Genomic DNA, 17,563 nt, shown 5'->3' on the forward strand with positions numbered 1-17,563 from the left:
CTTCCAGGTTCTGGCTATTACAAATAATGCTGCTATGAACATAGTGGAGCAGATGCCCTTGTTGTATGAATTCGCCTCCTTTGGATATATGCCTAAGAGTGGAATTGCTGGGTCTTGTGGTAGATTGATCCCCATTTTCCTGAGGAATTTCCATACTGCTTTCCAAAGTGGCTATATGAGTTGGCACTCCTACCAGCAATGGAGGAGTGTTCCCCTCTCTCCACATCCTCTCCAGCATAAATTGTCTTCAGTATTTTTGATTTTAGCCATTCTGACAGGAGTAAGATGGTATCTCAGCATTGTTTTGATTTGCATTTCCCTGATGGCTAAGGATGTTGAGCACTTTCTTAAGTGTCTCTTGGCCATTTCAGCCTCCTCTATTGAGAAGTCTCATTTAGATCTGTAGCCCACCTTTTAATTGGATCCTTTGGTGTTTTGAAGACTTGCTTCTTGAGTTCTTTGTATTTTGGAGATTAGCCCTCTGTCAGATGCGGGGTTAGTGAATATCTTTTCCCATTCCCTTTTTGTCTTGTTGACTGTGTCCTTTGCCTTACAGAAGCTTTTTAGTTTCAGGAGATCCCATTTGTTAATTGTCAATCTCGGTGTTTGTGCCACTGGTGTTATGTTCAGGAAGTGGTCTCCTGTACCAACTTGTTGAAGAGTATCTCCCACTTTCTCTTCTAAAAGTTTCAGTGTGGCTGGATTTATGTTGAGATCTTTTATCCATTTGGACTTAAGTTTTGTACAAGGCAATAAAGATGCATCTATCTGCAGTCTTCTGCATACCAGTACCCGGTTATGCCAGCACCATTTGTTGAAGATGCTTTATTTTTTCCATTGTATAGTTTTAGCTTCTTTGTCAAAAATCAAGTGTTCATAGGTGTGTGGGTTAAAAATCAGGGTTTTCAATTAGGTTCCATTGGTCTACCTGCCTATTTTTGTGCCAATACCAAGCTGTTTTCAGGACTATAACTCTATAATAGAGCTTGAAGTCAGGTATGGTGATGCCTCCTGAAGTTCCTTTATTGTATAGGGTTGTTTTGGCTATGCTGGGCCTTTTTTTCCATATAAAGTTGATTATTATTCTTTCCAGGTCCTTGAAGAATTGTGATGGAATTTTGATAGAGATTAAATTGAATCTGTAGACTGCTTTTGACAAGATTGCCATTTTATTATGTTGATCCTACCAATCCAAGAGCATGGGAGATCTTTCCATTTTCTGGTATCCTCTTTGATTTCTTTCTTTGAAGACTCAAAGTTCTTGATAAACAGGTCTTTCACTTCCTTGGTTAACATTATCCCCAGATATTTGCCTTCATCCAGTGACTGATGGAAGCAGAGGCAAATACCCACAGTTAAACACTGAACTGAACCCAAGGAACCCAGTGACAGAGAGAGAGGGGCGATGAGAAAATTGGCAAAGAATGGGCTGGCAAAACCAGCAGAGACAGCTGATCTGAACAGGGGAGAGCTCTTGGACCCCAGACCGACAGCTGGGAGGCCAGAATGGGACTGATCCGGAGCCCCCAAATGTGAGTGTCAGCGAGAAGGCCTGGGCAACCTATGGGGTCCTGAGCAGTAGATCAGTGTTTATCCCTTGATTACTAACAGACATCGTGTGTCCATAGCACAAAGAGGGATGCTCTCTCAGCCTGGACTCTTAGGGGAGTGCCTGGACCCTACCCTGAGTGAAATGACAGACTCTAGATATCCCCTATGTGGAAGGAATTGGCAATAGGGTGGGAGGTTGGGGGGGATGGTGGTGCGGGAGGCGGGGAGGGAGAGGGAACTGGGATTGACATGTAAAACAAGCTATTTAAAATTAAAATAAAAAATTAAAAAAAATAAAATTTCAACAAAAGCAAGGGAGTAGTGGTGCACACATTTAATCACAGCGCTCAGGAGGCAGAGACAGGCAGATTTCTGAGTTCAATACCAGTCTGGTCTACAGAGTGAGTTCCAGAATAGTCAGGGCTATACAGAGAAAACTGCTCAGAAAGAAAGGAAAGGAAAAGAAATCAACGAAATGGCAGGAGGCGGGGGAGACAGACCCTGCTCTTTGATGTCTCTAAGTGACACAGCTTCCTGTCAAAGAGAAACACTATCAAAGGGTGAAAGAAAAGAAAAAGAACTCCAAGCTATGGAAACAGGAAGCAAACAGGCATGTTCTTCTAGTGTCTGTCAAAATAGACTTCAACTTACATCTCATGAGAAGAGACTGAAATGGTTGCTTTGTACACATCAAGTAAACAGTCCTTCAAGAGGAATTATAGTTATGCATATATACAGCCTGAATATAGGTAACTTTGACACACTTCAATGGATGATCCCACATGCAGGTAGTACAAATTGGACATGACAGGTGGAAGAAAGAAAGAAGGAAAGAAAGAGAGAAAGAAAGAAAAGAAGAAGAAACATGAATTTGGGAGGAGATGCTGAGTAAGAGTAGATAGAAGGAGTTAGGGGAAGGTCTGTGGGTCAATAAGATCAAAATACAATGTTTACATATATAAAATCTTCAAAAACAATAAAAATGTTAGAAGAATAAGACAATAAATTAATAAAATTAATGTGTTGAAGAAACCAGAATTTCTAATACTTTGGTCTTAACATTCCTAATCTTCAAAAAGCATGAGAAAATAAAATGTGTATAAATTTACCCATTCCTGGCAATTTGTTGTAGCTCCTCTAGCATTTTAAGATGTGCAGTTTCTGGAGCAGAAACCACTACACAAAAGCTTACAATTCTTTGAAATTTCAGGTTTGCACTACAATTTTCTATTCACAAAGGGCTTTGTAGTACTGTTTTATTGTGTTACAAAACAGGTAGTGGTGCCCAGAAAAGGAAGGGAGGAACTTGGAGACAAAGGAACAGTAGAGGGTGAAGCAAAGATGGTGTTTTAGATGATTCCTAACTGTGAACAGACACAGAATAGTCTATGATGAACATCCTATCTTCTGATGAATTTGTTCCATAGGCCCAATAAAATTACTTTAGCTACTGGTTATTCACATATATTATAAAGCAAGAGACTGCAGATTTCACTTCCAAATGACTAGGAATGCAGAATTCCTAGAGAATTTCAAAAAGAGAACAAATAATATGTAACTTTTGAAAGGGATCAGGGCAGGCAAAGTAGCCAACCAAGCCTGTGCCAGGATGGCCACGTGTATAAAAACAAATGCAGTGTACCTTACCTTGTGCTGCAGTCAACTTTGAGTAGCACTATGGAAATCTGAGTAAGCTTCAGTGTAGCTGAAATTCTAATTGGTATTAATAATAAAAGCCTGGAGTCAGATAGAAGGGTAAATGCTGAAAGATCAGAAAGACAAAGAAGCAAGCCACAGTCATTATTTACCTAGCCAACTCCTCAGCCTGAAAAGTGGTGAGCTCCAATCTCTGTCTGCCTTATATTCCTCTCTCTGCCCAGCTATGTCACTTCCTGTCTTCACCTCCCTCTCCCTCCCTGGCACTGGGATTAAGGCATGTGCCTCCCAAGTACTGGGATCAAAGGCATGAAATTCTAAACACTAGGATTAAAGGTGTGAGCTACCATTGCCTGGCCCCTATGGTTAACTAGTGTCTAGCTCCACCCTCTGATCTTTAGGCAAGCTTTGTTAGAGCACACTTCAGCTTTGTACACAGCCCTATAATCTGAGTCAGTCAGATGGTAAAGAATAAGGGATAGAATTTTTTTTCCTGAGACAGGGTATCTCTGTATTGCTGGTTGGTGAAACCCAGAGAGGCAGCTGATGTAAACAAGAGGTAATGCATGGACCCTAGATTGATGACTGAGAGACCACCATGGGACTGATCCAGACATCCCCCCACACAACCTAGGTGTCAGAGAGGAGGCCTCGGCAATCTATGGGACCTTGAAGAGTACATCAGTATTTATTCCTGGCATACAAATAGACTCTGGGAGCCCATTCCACATGGAGGGTTGCTCTCTCAGCCTGGACACATGGGGGATGACCTAGGCCCTGCCCTTGATTATATGACTGACTGAAAAATCCCTCATGGAAGGCCTTACCCTCCCTGGGGAGCAGAGGGGAGATAGAGCAGGTTGGGGGATTGGAAGGAATGGGGGGCCGGGGAGGAGGGGAGGGAGAGGGAACTGAGAGTAACATGTGTAAAAAGTTAAATAAAAAATTATTATATAAAAAAAGAATAAGGGATACTTCCAGACACAAAAAGAACGATGTGTCAGTAGAGATTTTCAAAAGTACCAATTCTGAGTGGTTTTGTTTCCTTTTGTTTCTTTGTGGAGTAGAGTTTCTATGCTAATTACTGTTGCTGGGTAAAACACAATGGCCAAGGCAATCTATAGAAGCAAGAGTTTATTTGGGCTCATGATTCTAGAGGGATAATCCATAATAGCAGGGACAGCATGGAAGAAGACAGAAAACATTATAGCTGAACCTGGAAACTAGGAGATCACATCTTAATCTTCAAGCAGGAAGAAAAAAGAAAAAACAGAAAACAGCAAAAGTCTTCAAACTTTCAAGGGAACACATCAAAAACCTCCCACAAGGGCCACCAACTGGGAACCTAGAATTCAAATGTCAGAGATCTAGGGGGACATCTATCCTTCAAACCACTGCAGTTTTCTGGCATATCTCTTGAATGTCATCACTGTAACTAGTTAAAACCATACAGGGTAGCTAAGTATTAAGCTGCCATTACAACATGACAGCTAATTTATCAAAATCAATAATACACACATTTAAAATAGTTTGAATTTCAGGCAGAGAATTCTTGGGGAATTATCACTTTACAGGAAAAATGCCTATAAACATTATTAAAGTACACTGTATGGGGAAAGAGTTTGTATTACTTAAAGTAGGTCTCGATTTACTTGAAGATGCTATGTTATTTTCCACAGTGATCCTTGAGTATGCTAGCTACATGATTTGATATTTTTACAGAAGCATTAGGCAATTAATTTTGATGTTGTAGTTGACAAATATTTTCAAATGTGTTACTTTACTTTAAGGTTGAAATGTTTCCAAAGACAAATGTACATTTACAGTGTTGTTACTTTGTTTAATCATACTAGTTTAAATTCTGTGTAGTCTCAGCTAATAGAATCAAATTACACTTTTTTATTTTGTTGTCAACTCAGAATATGTTCACAGTAAACTATACACAGTAAACTATCACACACACACTCACTCACTTACACACACACACACACACACACCATACTTACAAGGCCTTGTAACTACAACAAAAATGAGAGATGATGGACAGAACCAACTCATGATTTTCCTTTCTTCTTGAAGGAGTCAGACTCTCATGCATTCATACCTGTATGTGCCTACTGTCTTCTAATGGCACCACCTGGAATTTTGCTTCACAGCCTGTTGATTGTGGTCCATTTACACTATCACTATGTCATCGCACCCTATTTATATTTCTGCTGAGCTGTCACCAAAGCTCATACTGAAATCACTCTATCGATATAAACTCAGATTCCATCCAGGAGACTTGGAAGCCTGCTAGAACTCTCTGTATAGCATTTGGCATCACCAAAACACAGCCCCAAGCAGCAAAAGCAGCAGTAGCATGTCCACATCCTCTTTGACCTTTCCTAGAATTATCACTGTCCTGTGTTCCTCTATGATTTCCTAGCTGTGAGATTGATCCTGATATATTCATGATTCTGTACTGGAGCAACTCTCCTATCTCCTGGAACTTAAATGTTCACTGAGAGATGTTACCCTGTGAAACCTTAGTTTTTATTCCTCCTTTTTAATTATTTTATTTGTCTAATATACCCTTTTAATTTTTATACCGATTGCTATCACATTACCACAGGGGTGTGTTCCCTTAGAACATTATGAGTACAGGAAACAAAAATTTTGATTTTATGAGAAACATGGTTTCTTGAAAAGACATCCAGGGTGAGACTTTGTTGGGATTTTGTTTTGTTTTGTGTTATTTATTTTTATCAGTTATGTTGGGAAAGCATTTCCTTTGCCTTGCCTACACATCTTAGTCTCACCTCCTGTCAGTCCTAGATTCTGAGATGTGATCACTGCCAATAGAATCCAAGCTAAGTCTGAGCAGCTAAAGTAGGAAAAATTGGTGTTATAAGTTAGGTACTGAAGTATAAACCAGCATGGATCATGCATCTAACATAAAATTGGGACACTGGAAGTTTACTATGTGTAGTGCATCCTGCAAAAGATGTAATATGCACAAATAAAAATGTACCTGGTATAAAATAAGGAGAACTATAATCACAGGATCAAACTGCCACTCTATTTAGATGCCTGAGTATCTTCCAGTGCAGGTCTCACACTTGCAAACCATCCTGAATTCTTTAGCTTTCAAGACGGTGCACACTAATGACAGAAAAAAGAACAAATAATTCCAGCTGGTTGTGACAAACTAAAGCCAGGTTACTGCAGAAGTTGCTGAGGATATCCATTAAAAAGCTCGCTATGACAATAGACAACCAAGATCACAGGTTGGACAGAATCTTCTCTGAATCCCTCACAATAGAAGTGGATACTCAAAACTGTGAAGCTCACAATGGGAGCTTAGCTGGGAATAGGATATACGTAGATGTGACCAAGTTAGGAAGAGGGGCAATCCAACATGGTCTGTGTTCTCACGGGACCAAGAAACACCAGACTGTGGCCCACAGGAAAACAGCACATGTCAAAGATGAAGAAGCTCAACTGCTGCACCTGGATATGCGAAACGCAAGGCCTCCAGCAGGGCAGCAGAGGCAGGCCTGAAAAGAGACAGGAGGGCTTCAGATGGCCCAGGCATGGCTGACATCTGGACTTCAGAGTTCAAGTACTTATGAAACCATGAGAAAGTAAGTGCCTCACATTTTGCCGTGCCCAGTTTGGAATACTTAATTTTAGCATCCCTAGAAAAGTAATGCAGAATCTTATATGAGGGTGGCAAAAGTTTTCCATATTCATTTAGGTTATGACTTAAGGGTCAAAGTGTCATTTTAGTTTTCTGTGGAAATGGACATTCTGGTAAGAAGGCAGAATGCAATCTGTAGAGCACAATTGATTCATATGGCAACTTCTCATCACTGGAGCTATTAAATCGTGTTTTATTTTCAGAAAAGAAAAGCTTCTCCATTATATGACCTTCAAGGCAGAAGAGAAGCAGCCATCTAGCACAAGACATAAAAGGGTTTCTCTCGGTTTCTTGTGTCTTTAGAGATTTTCAGTTTATCCGGTGTTAACAATAGTGCTATATTACAGTAATTGAGTTTATAGATTTCCTTTCTCATCTCATGACAGTCTTCCTGGTGACCAACATAAAATATTTCTTGTAATTGTATCATTATATGTCAACTAAAATTAAATAAGCACTAAAATGTATGCTTATTCCCAAGAATTCTTCACCATATATAATCCTGTCACTTACCACTAAAATGTATGTATCAAAAACCTCAGCAAATGAGGCATGAGCCCTATGCAGTTACCTTTTCTCCCAACTCTGCTTCCAAGATACAGGCTACACATGGTGTCCTTGAAATACTAACATCAATCATATTATTTAGTTCTTTCAGTTTTTAGAATCATTGTTTTCTTGAATGTCCTCACTTGTTCAAAAAAATTAGGGTTTTTCCTATTTATTTTACTCAAAGTATGAAAGGAATGTTAAGGAAGATTGGAACAAAAAGTCAGAGAGAACTAAACTACAAGAACACTAATGGGAAGAAATTGAACTTGTTGCCTCCTGTAATAAAGGTTGGGACATTTATCTTTTTCAAAAGACTCTAGCCCATCTGGAAAATAGTTAACTCATCAATTCTCCTAACGTTTTAAGCTTAATAGTAAGCTTCACTTTTTAGTAGTGTTATGAATATTTTTCTTGCTTTGGATTATTACTTGACAATACTTGAGTTCTGCAAATCTTCCACTCCTAGATTTTCACATGGTTTGTCTTAATGACTTTATTCTAACAATTGGTTTTTGGGTGGTAATGTGTATTGTATTTTTGTCATATTAAAGCACTGAAGACCTGGTGTATGAGATCCAGGCTGCTGAAGGCTAAAAGCATTTTACTCCTAATACTACAACGCACATGCTATTCTTTTCTCCCTGTGCCCCACTGCAAGGTCTGATCATTTATTTTTAAGTGGGTTCAGACTTTGGAGTAGATCTTAGCAAAGACAACTGGCGTCTCTCAGCAAAGTGTTCCTGGCACTTTTCTTTGGCTTCCTACTTTCTCTTGGCCAAACTCTAACATACTTTACAATGTCCTTTTTTCTTTTTTTATTATTTTAATTTTAAATAGCTTGTTTTACGTGTCAATCCCAGTTCGCTCTCCCTCCCCTCCTCCTACACCCGCCCCACCATCCCCCCTATTGCCAATTCCTTCCACATTGGGGATATCTAGAGTCTGCCATTTCACTCAGGGTAGGGTCTAGGCACTCCCCTAATAGTCCAGGCTGAGAGAGAATCCCTCTTTGTGTTATGGACACATGATGTCTGTTAGTATTCCAGGGATAAACACTGATCCACTGCTCAGGGCCCCATAGGTTGCCCAGGCCTCCTCACTGACTGGATCAGTCCCATGCTGACCTCCCAGCTGTCGGTCTGGGGTCCAAGAGCACTCCCCTGTTTGGATCAGCTGTCTCTGCTGCTTTCACCAGCCCATTCTTTGCCAATTTGCTCATCGCTCCTCTCTCTCTGTCGCTGGGTTCCTTGGGTTCAGTTCAGTGTTTAACTGTGGGTGTTTGCCTATGCTTCCATCAGTCACTGGATGAAGGCTCCAGGATGGTTATAGACATCAAGTTCATTATCAGGAATGGGCATTCGAGGTGGTCTCTACACTATTGCTTAGCTTGCCAATTGGTGTCATCCCTTTAGATCACTAGAGATCACAATGGTGCCTAACCCTCCTGAAACCAAAAAGCTTCTGTAAGGCAAAGGACACAGTCAACAAGACAAAAAGACAGTCCATAGAATGGAAAAAGATATTCACTAACCCCACATCTGACAGGGCTAATCTCCAAAATTTACAAAGAACTCAAGAAGCAAGTCTCCAAAACACCAAAGGATCCAATTAAAAGGTGGGGTACAGATCTAAATAGAGAATTCTCAATAGAGGAGGCTAAAATGGCCAAGAGAGACTTAAGAAAGTGCTCAACATCTTTGCCATCAGGGAAATGCAAATCAAAACAATGCTGAGATACCATCTTACTCCTGTAAGAATGGCTAAAATCAAAAACACGGAACACAATTTATGCTGGAGAGGATGTGGAGAGAGGAGAACACTCCTCCATTGCTGGTGGGAGTGCCAACTCTTACAGCCACTTTGGAAAGCAGTATGGAAATTCCTCAGGAAAATGGGAGTCAATCTACCACAAGACCCAGCAATTCCACTCTTAGGCAAATTCATACAACAAGGGCATCTGCTCCACTATGTTCATAGCAGCATTATTTGTAATAGCCAGAACCTGGAAGCAACCTAGATGCCCCTCAACTGAAGAGTGGATAGAGAAAATGTGGTACATTTACACAGCAGAAAAAAAACAAAGAAATCTTGAAATTCACAGGTAAATGGATAGCACTGGAAGAAGCCATCCTGAGTGAAGTAATCCAGTCACAAAAAGACAAACATGGTATGTACTGACTCATATATGGATTTTTAGTCATGGATCAGGATAGTGCCAGTCTGCACTTCCACTGACAGAGAGTCTGGTAAACAGGAAAGAACCTAAAAGATATGCATGGTACCCAAGAGAAGAGAAATGAGGCAAGATCCTCTGAACAGATGGGGAACACAGCGAGGGGTTGGGGGGCAGGGGGGCTGGGAAATAGAGGGGGAGAAGAGAAAGAGAGAGTAGGTCATGGGGGAACAGGAAGGTTTAGTGGGGGGGTAGGATGGGGGAAGAGGGAATCATAGATTACAATGTCCTTTTCAATTGTCTTAGTGCATTGTTTCTTCAGAGAAATATGCCAGCGTTTATGTTAAGGGCATGTATGGTAGAAGACACTGAATCTTGAATGTTTTGGGTCCTGGGCTTCTTACCATCTTTGTGTAAGGTCTTTCTGACAACATACTGGAGACATCACCTTCTACATAGATTGAAAACCTTCTGGATTTTGGTAGCTCTTTGGGGTCCCCTCCAGCAAGGCACAGTAGTATCTATCTATCTATCTATCTATCTATCTATCTATCTATCTATCTATCTATCTATCTATCTTTCTTTCTATCTATCTGTGTGTGTTTCCATCTGTCCTCAACAATAAACAAGTTGAGAATACTCAAATTAGCATCCACATTACAGCTGCAAACAGACTTGTATTTCTTTTCTCTGGTTAGTCTATAAAAAGAATGTCCCTCACTCAGCAGCAGGCAAACTTTGTCATCATGTGTCAAGACACCTTGCTCCATGAGAAAACCCTATTGGTCATTCACACCAGTGACTTGGACCATGTAACCCTTGCACTCTTTACAAGGAGCATCAGCAGCTACTTCTATAGCCGTGAGTTTCCCATAGAAAGTACAAGGTTCCTGTTTATCATACACTTCAATAAGTTTCTGACAGTGGAGGACAGGAAGAACATACTTGGCTTCATCTCGACACAGTTCATGGCCTAGAAAGAACCACAGAAAACATTCACATGCTTTTCCCATCTGGCCATAATACAATAATTATACAAGTGGTTAGTGTTTGTGGACACTTAACTATGTGAAAGCTTTTATCTAACTCACAGCAGTTCTATATTCTTATCTATAATATGGGTTACCCTTTTCCATTTTCAATATGACTAAGGAATTTGTTTACAGTATTAGATTGTTATAGTGCCCCTCTCTGTCAGATACCAGCACATCAAATGGCCATGGCAGAGCTCTAAAGAAGTTATTTAATTAGGTGTGACATCAGCATCTGCCCTGGAATGAAATTTTATAGTTTCTTGCTAAAAAAAAACTGTTATGGGTTCTTTCTTCCTTGTCAGAGTGCCAAAGATGGATGCAACATCTTTGGTGACAGAATAATTGAAAACATTTGGGTTATTTCTTTAAGTTCACACCACAAGAAGCCCTTCCACAAACAGTAAGAGACAGCTTCCTTTACTCAAGGGCATGGTATGCTTCTCACTTTGCACATGCCTGGGAAACACCAGTCTCCTAAGTCAGACTGTATACTAGACATCAGGAAGAAGCTGGACACTAAAAGTTGTAGGGGCTGCCAATACTTTATCCATTCATCCAGTGACAGGAAGGTAGATTAGGATCTGTGGAACTCAATATCATGGGATCTAGAATCACCTAGGAGACAGGTCTCTGGGTACTGTTGTGAGGGTTATCTAGATTCTAGATTAGGCTAATCGTCACTGCCATTCCAGGGGGTGGGGGTGTACCCACTTCTATCTGCTCTAAGACTGCCAGTTGCTAAAGTCCTGGCTTCCACACCTTCTAGCTATGATGGACTATACCCTCAAACCATAAACAAAAATAAACCCTTTCTTCCTAATGTTGTTTCTATCAATATTTTGTTATGGCAACAAGACAAGTAACTAATTCACTATCCAAGCATTAGACACCATGAGAACTCCCACAATAGATAATGAACAGATTTCTGTTTGCTATACTGATTCCACTTCCACTGGATATGTTCACAGAATATATCGGCAGATTGTGCATTGGAACCATTTAAACTCCTTGATGAATCTGCATGCTATTTCCACGATGGGTATGCATTACTTCACAGTGGTACAAAGAGGTCCCCTTGCTCCCTATCAGCAACCTTTGTTACATCTTGACTCATTGAAAGTACCTTTTCCAACACATTTGAGTTGATACGTCATTGTGATCTTAGTTGCATTTCCCTTATGATCAGTGTTTCAGACGATTATTTTCATGTCACCAAAAGTTACTAAACATTTATGAAATAAAGAGAACACAAACAAATACAAGAAATCTTATTGTTCATGAATTAATGTTAAAACACCAGTCCTGCCAAAAGCAATATCTGCATTCAGTGTCATGTTTATCAAGCTTCCAAGACCATTTTTCCCAAAGAGATAGGAAAAACAAGCCTAAGACTCAAATGGATCACAAGAAACCTCAGGCAGCTGAGGAATTTAATGTGTAGCAAAAACACCAAACTGGAGACATATTTGATATCCAGATTTTCAACACCATCACCACAAGGCAAGCATGGATTTGATACAAAGGCAGACATGCAGGCAAGAGAACAAAATAGAGAGTAAAATTTGTGACCTTCAACAGGGCTATGAAAAAGAAAATAGGAAATGGATATGCCCCAAGTAACTGACAGTAGAACAACTTGTCCAAGTCTAGGAGAAAGAACTGCAGTCCTTTTTTTCCCATACAAAAGTAAACTTGGAATGAAACTGTAGACTTCAATTGAAGATCTGAAAGTTTACAACAACCAGACAAAGTAAAAGAAGTGTGTGGGGGGGGGGAGATGCTTGACATCAAGCTGTGCAAAATAAAATATGTATTTTATATGGCTTCCAAATGACAAGAAACAAAAGCAGTAAGTACATAATAATAGGTCTGGTGCATTCAGGGTGGTATGGCCATAGCTAGAGAAGATGTGGAACAAGGGGAACATTCCTCCATTACTGATGGGAGTGAAAAGTTGTACAGTCACTTTAGAAATCAATGTATGCTCGTAAAAGTAGTGATTTCTTCATTTTGAATTTCATTGTTTTATCCTTCCACCCTGTGTTTATGATCTAATAAAGGCACTGAAGATCAGATAGATAATGGAGTATCTTCTCTGAATTTGTTAAATGCAAATGGACAAGACATTGCTGATGTACAGTTTTGCCTGTATATATTGTATATACTTATTGTACATAGTTTTCTTATGTTAGTCATAGCCTTCCTTTTTGTATTAGACAAAAAGGGGGAAATTGTGGGGATATATTGTTCGTGACTTAATAAAGCTTGCCTTGTAATCACAATGCAAAGCCAGCCACAGTAGTTAGCCATAGAATCTGGGAAGTGGTGGCACCTACCTTTAATCACAGGAGTCAGGAGACAGAGACAAATGAAGCTCTATGAGTTCAAGACCACCAAGGGCTACATGAGAGTAATCGGTCTAAAAGACTAACACAGCTAGCACCTTTAATTCCAGCACTAGAGAGTACATAATGAAGAAGCAAAGGGTCTCATGTGGGATTTAATTTCCAGTCACAGGGAAGACAGGGTCTTCATTTCAGCCTTGGTAGAGGTAAGAGATACTGGCTGCTTTGATTTTCTGATCTTCAGGAAGCTTTATTAAATCACAAACAATAGATCACCATACTTACCATTTACTCCTCATGTTCCTATTGTTCCTAGCTTCTTGAACACTAGTAATGAATCTATATACTTTTTTTGTTTTTTACGAGACAGAGTTTCTCTGTATTGTTTTGGAGGCTGTCAGTCCAGCCCGGCCTCGAACTCACAGAGATTCGCCTGCCTCTGTCTCCCGAGTGCTGGGATTAAAGGCATGTGCCACCACCACCTAGCAATCTATATACTTTTGATGAACTAGTTGTACAATGATTTCTATCATCTGTAGTCCCCATTCTTCTTGGTTTTTGAGGCCATTTTTTTTTTTTGGCTTTGGAAATATTTAGTACTATAACAGATATTTTGAATTTTAAGGTTCTTTCTTGATTTTTTGATCTGTTTTAATTTGCTTTTGGCTATTTTCCAGTTAACAAATCATGCATAGAATTAATTTGATTCCATTTTTCAAAAACACTTTTAATGTGATCACCGTGAGCCTCAGACGGCCTTTAATCTATGGGTAATTGTCTCCCTTTCCTGAAGACTCTATTAGTTTGTGTCGGTTCCAACCATGTCAACATAACAAACAGCACACCCTGAAAGGTTCCCAACAGAAAATCCATTCTCTCTTAGTTGTGGAGAATAAAAGGGGAAAAAAAAGCAGCTGTCACATGGCCATCCCCTTGATAATAGTCAGGCTTTTCCATCAATGTGACAAATCCTTGTCCTTTTTCAAACCTTAGAAGTATAACTCAAGTACTTCTAAGGAGTCTCAATTCCCTGAAAGTGTCACATATACAAGTACAAAAGGAGCTGGCCTGAACATGTATTTGCAAAGCACATAATACTTCCCACATTACAGTTGCTCCATGAGCGGGTGGTCTGATGTGGCCACTGAATGACCAGCAGGGTCTAGGTGCTGTGGGCACTATTCTGCAGGCAGTTCTGTGCATTGTTCTACTTATTTCCCTCCGTGTTCTTTGCCTGACACTGGCACTTCACTCACAGACTTGGCAGGACCAGCACTTAGTTATGGCCCCAACAGAATCTTTTGACAAATAGCCATTTGGCTCTGTGTTTATTTGTTTGTTGGTTTACCATTTCTGAAAGTTCTAGCTTCCTGCTTCTGAAACCCACACTTCTGCTTCTCTAATGCAGTGAAGCTGCCATAATCCACTGGAATTGTAAGTCCTCCCCATTGGTAAGCTGGTGTGCTTGAATACAAGCAGTTCTCACATTTCCATTCTGTCATGGATTGGTGACTTTCCTTTCATGTTGCCAAATGCCAGAAAGCTGTGACTGCATTTTTTTTTCAGGGGGTCTGATAGTTGAGGGCAGGAGGCCATGTCTGTTGTTCTTCCATAATCCCAAAGGCTGGGGATTGCCTTCTGGTGGCTTCCAAGTCACCTACAATAAGTTTAAACGGATGTGATTTGGTTGTGCACATTATTTCTTTGATATTTGCTTGCTGGAACCATTTCATCTTGCACAAATATGTCTCAGTTTCATAGTTATATGCTTTCACTTGTTTCTGTGCTGGAAACCTAACAAAGAGTGTTCCTTAAGCTAGGTAAACCCCTGAGCTTCAACCTATCCATAATCTATTTTTTGGTGGAAAATGGCTTATTGCTACTTTACCAAAATATCACACACTAGTGATGGCATACTAAAAATGGCATACGAGCACATGATAACACTTGGTACCTTATTACTAATACATCCCACATTTTTAATTCATTGTGTTGTGTTTTATAGCAGTGCAGGGGACCAAACATATGGCTTCATGCATGCTATGCAAATGCTCTAAGATTTAGATACAACAATTGCCAACCAATCTCATACTTAACATGATAAAATTTATGACTACAGACTCTTATAACCATCAATATTAAATGTAAGTAACATCTCTTATCACTAAGAGTTGAAGGCAGTAAATCTCCTATCATATAAGCTTATAACCATAGTCCAGTGATTTTGGCTGGCTCATGCTATATGGCTGAGCAGTTATGAAGGCAGGAATGTGGTGGTTTGAATGAGATGTCCACTAGAAGCCAAGATAATCTGCATACTCGTTCTCCATTTGGTTGTTTTTAAATGATGTGTGTCACTCTGAGGGCTGAATTTGAGATTTCAAAAGACTTAGAATTTCCAGTATTATTCTGCCTCCTGCTTAGAGTTCATGATGTCAGCTTTCGGCTGTCCCTGTCACTATGGCTTCACTTCACCCTGATGGACATCATCCCTCTGGAACTGGAAGCCCAATGAAATGTTTTTTTTTTTCTAAGCTGCTTTGGTCATGGTGCCTTATCACAGCAGCTGAGCAGTACATGGTGCCAGGATAAAATGGCAATGCCAGAATACTTCTCTGTAAGTATACAGTGATGGCTCCTTTATCCAAAGGATGGGCATGCTTGTAATGCTTCTAAATGCTGGGAATGTTTCAATGAAATGTTTCTGGCAGGCAAACAGGAAATATCAAATGGGCCTTTTCATCAGCATTTCATGGTTACATTGGCATTCCACCTTAGTACTTCTGATTCCATCTATGAAGTGTCACCCCCAGTACTGCAGCCCACAGACTGGGCAATCTCTGGGATTCCTTTAAGAGCTCCAGGGAGTTCTTTATCTAAGGTCTGATGCCCTTAGGGATGCGCTTGTAACCCCATCAGGTGGGATGCACCTTCTCAAGTCAATGTTCTTCGGTTTGCTGTGTTTCTGGGAAGTCTTTGATGAGCTGGGCAGAGGCAGAAAAACAAACCAAGTCTGGACTTGCATCTCAGTAGTCAGCTGTGGTAATGTGAGGTGCCTCTGTCTCATGCCCCCATACCCTTTCTCACCAAGATGGACTGAAGGCCCAGAAAACAAGTTCCAAAATAAGTCTTCTCTTCTTCATGTTACCCTTCTCAACATTCTGTCACAGAGAAACAAAATAACTTTACATAACAGCAGTTATATAAAGTTAGTTAAAAGTTATATAAGGTTAATTAGAGTTAAACAGATAATTAAAATAATTATCAGTAAATATTTGCATGAAGTTCCAGGAATATCACTATAAACTTTTAGAGATTCCTTTCTGTAGTATCCCAGCCAGAATGGAGCTCTACTGCATGCATTTCTATCTTTAACTCTGGGCATCATACCACCTCTAAACAGAATTATCTGCTGATTGTCTCCCAGTTAGTGAAGAGTCTGGAAGAAAATGGACTTTCCTGGCACTTTGTGTAGTGGAGATAGTCTTAGAATATAGAAGCAGAGAAGTTCCCAAAAGGAAAAGTCACTACAGACAGCACATGGACCAATAACAAGAAAATAATATAAATTGTTTTGATCAACATATATATAGTGCACTTATATGCATGCAAATGGCTCATACAGATGAAATAAAATAAATGAAATCTTTTTAATAAAAACAATATATTAACTTTAATGGAAATAAATATCAGTTACTAAGTAACTGATTTTGTAATGGGGACAAAGTTAAGACCCTAAGACTGAGAAATTAGGTAAAATTGATGATTAATGATGAATATTTTTATATGACCCCTCATTCTTGACAATTGTAACTGCATAGCATGGGGGCAGATATTATAAACTTCAGTGATTTGTTTTTAAATATTAAACTCTAGAGTCTGATATTTGGAATCCACACCTATTCCAGTGATATTTGCCATGTGATCCAATGTGAATGTTGAAGCCAGCTTTGCTGTATTTTCCTCATATGACTTTTGATAATAATTGCATCACCTAGTGGATTAAGGGAGATGTGGTTCCTGTGTTACTTCATTCCTTTATTCTTTGCCATGCTCAACACTGATGACTTTTTTATAAGCTGAACTGAAGTCTATCTTCAAGGTTAATTTTTTAGTTGTCAATACCATTTGACCATTTATTTGTGATGTATGTATTCATGTAGTGACCAGTCCCCCATTTTAGCAGCCATTACTGGCTAACATGTGCTTGCATGACCTTGCCGATCCTGTCCTGGTCACTAGGAGGTCAGATACCCTCCTCATGGCAAGGAACCAATCAGAAGTTAGCTGGCGGGTTACAGCTCTGGGTGTGCCTTAGGGACAGTGCACAACAGTGACCTGCAGAGCATAGAACCTGCCCTGCACCATATGGCCCTATGGACCATAACAATCAGTTGACCAATCAACACAGGGCAGGTCACCCAAACCTGGAAGCACATCAATCCTGAGACTGTTTCATACCCCCAGACACTCCCCTTATGCTGCCCTTTAAGGTCCCTGCCTCCAGGTTGCTTGGGGTCTTTCTCCAGCCATTCGCCATGGTGGCAGGGTGAAGGGCCCGAGTTAATGG

The 17,563-nt window shown here is 40.0% G+C and overlaps 1 pseudogene; it reads right to left on the reverse strand.

Moving 5' to 3' along the window:
* Positions 1 to 9,932: 9,932 nt before the first annotated feature.
* LOC106021188 lies at positions 9,933 to 11,802 on the reverse strand (annotated as a pseudogene).
* Between the last annotated feature and the right edge of the window lie 5,761 nt (positions 11,803 to 17,563).

This window comes from Mesocricetus auratus, unplaced genomic scaffold (assembly GCF_017639785.1).
Source record: "Mesocricetus auratus isolate SY011 unplaced genomic scaffold, BCM_Maur_2.0 Super-Scaffold_100027, whole genome shotgun sequence".
NCBI classification, from domain to species: Eukaryota; Metazoa; Chordata; class Mammalia; order Rodentia; family Cricetidae; genus Mesocricetus; species Mesocricetus auratus.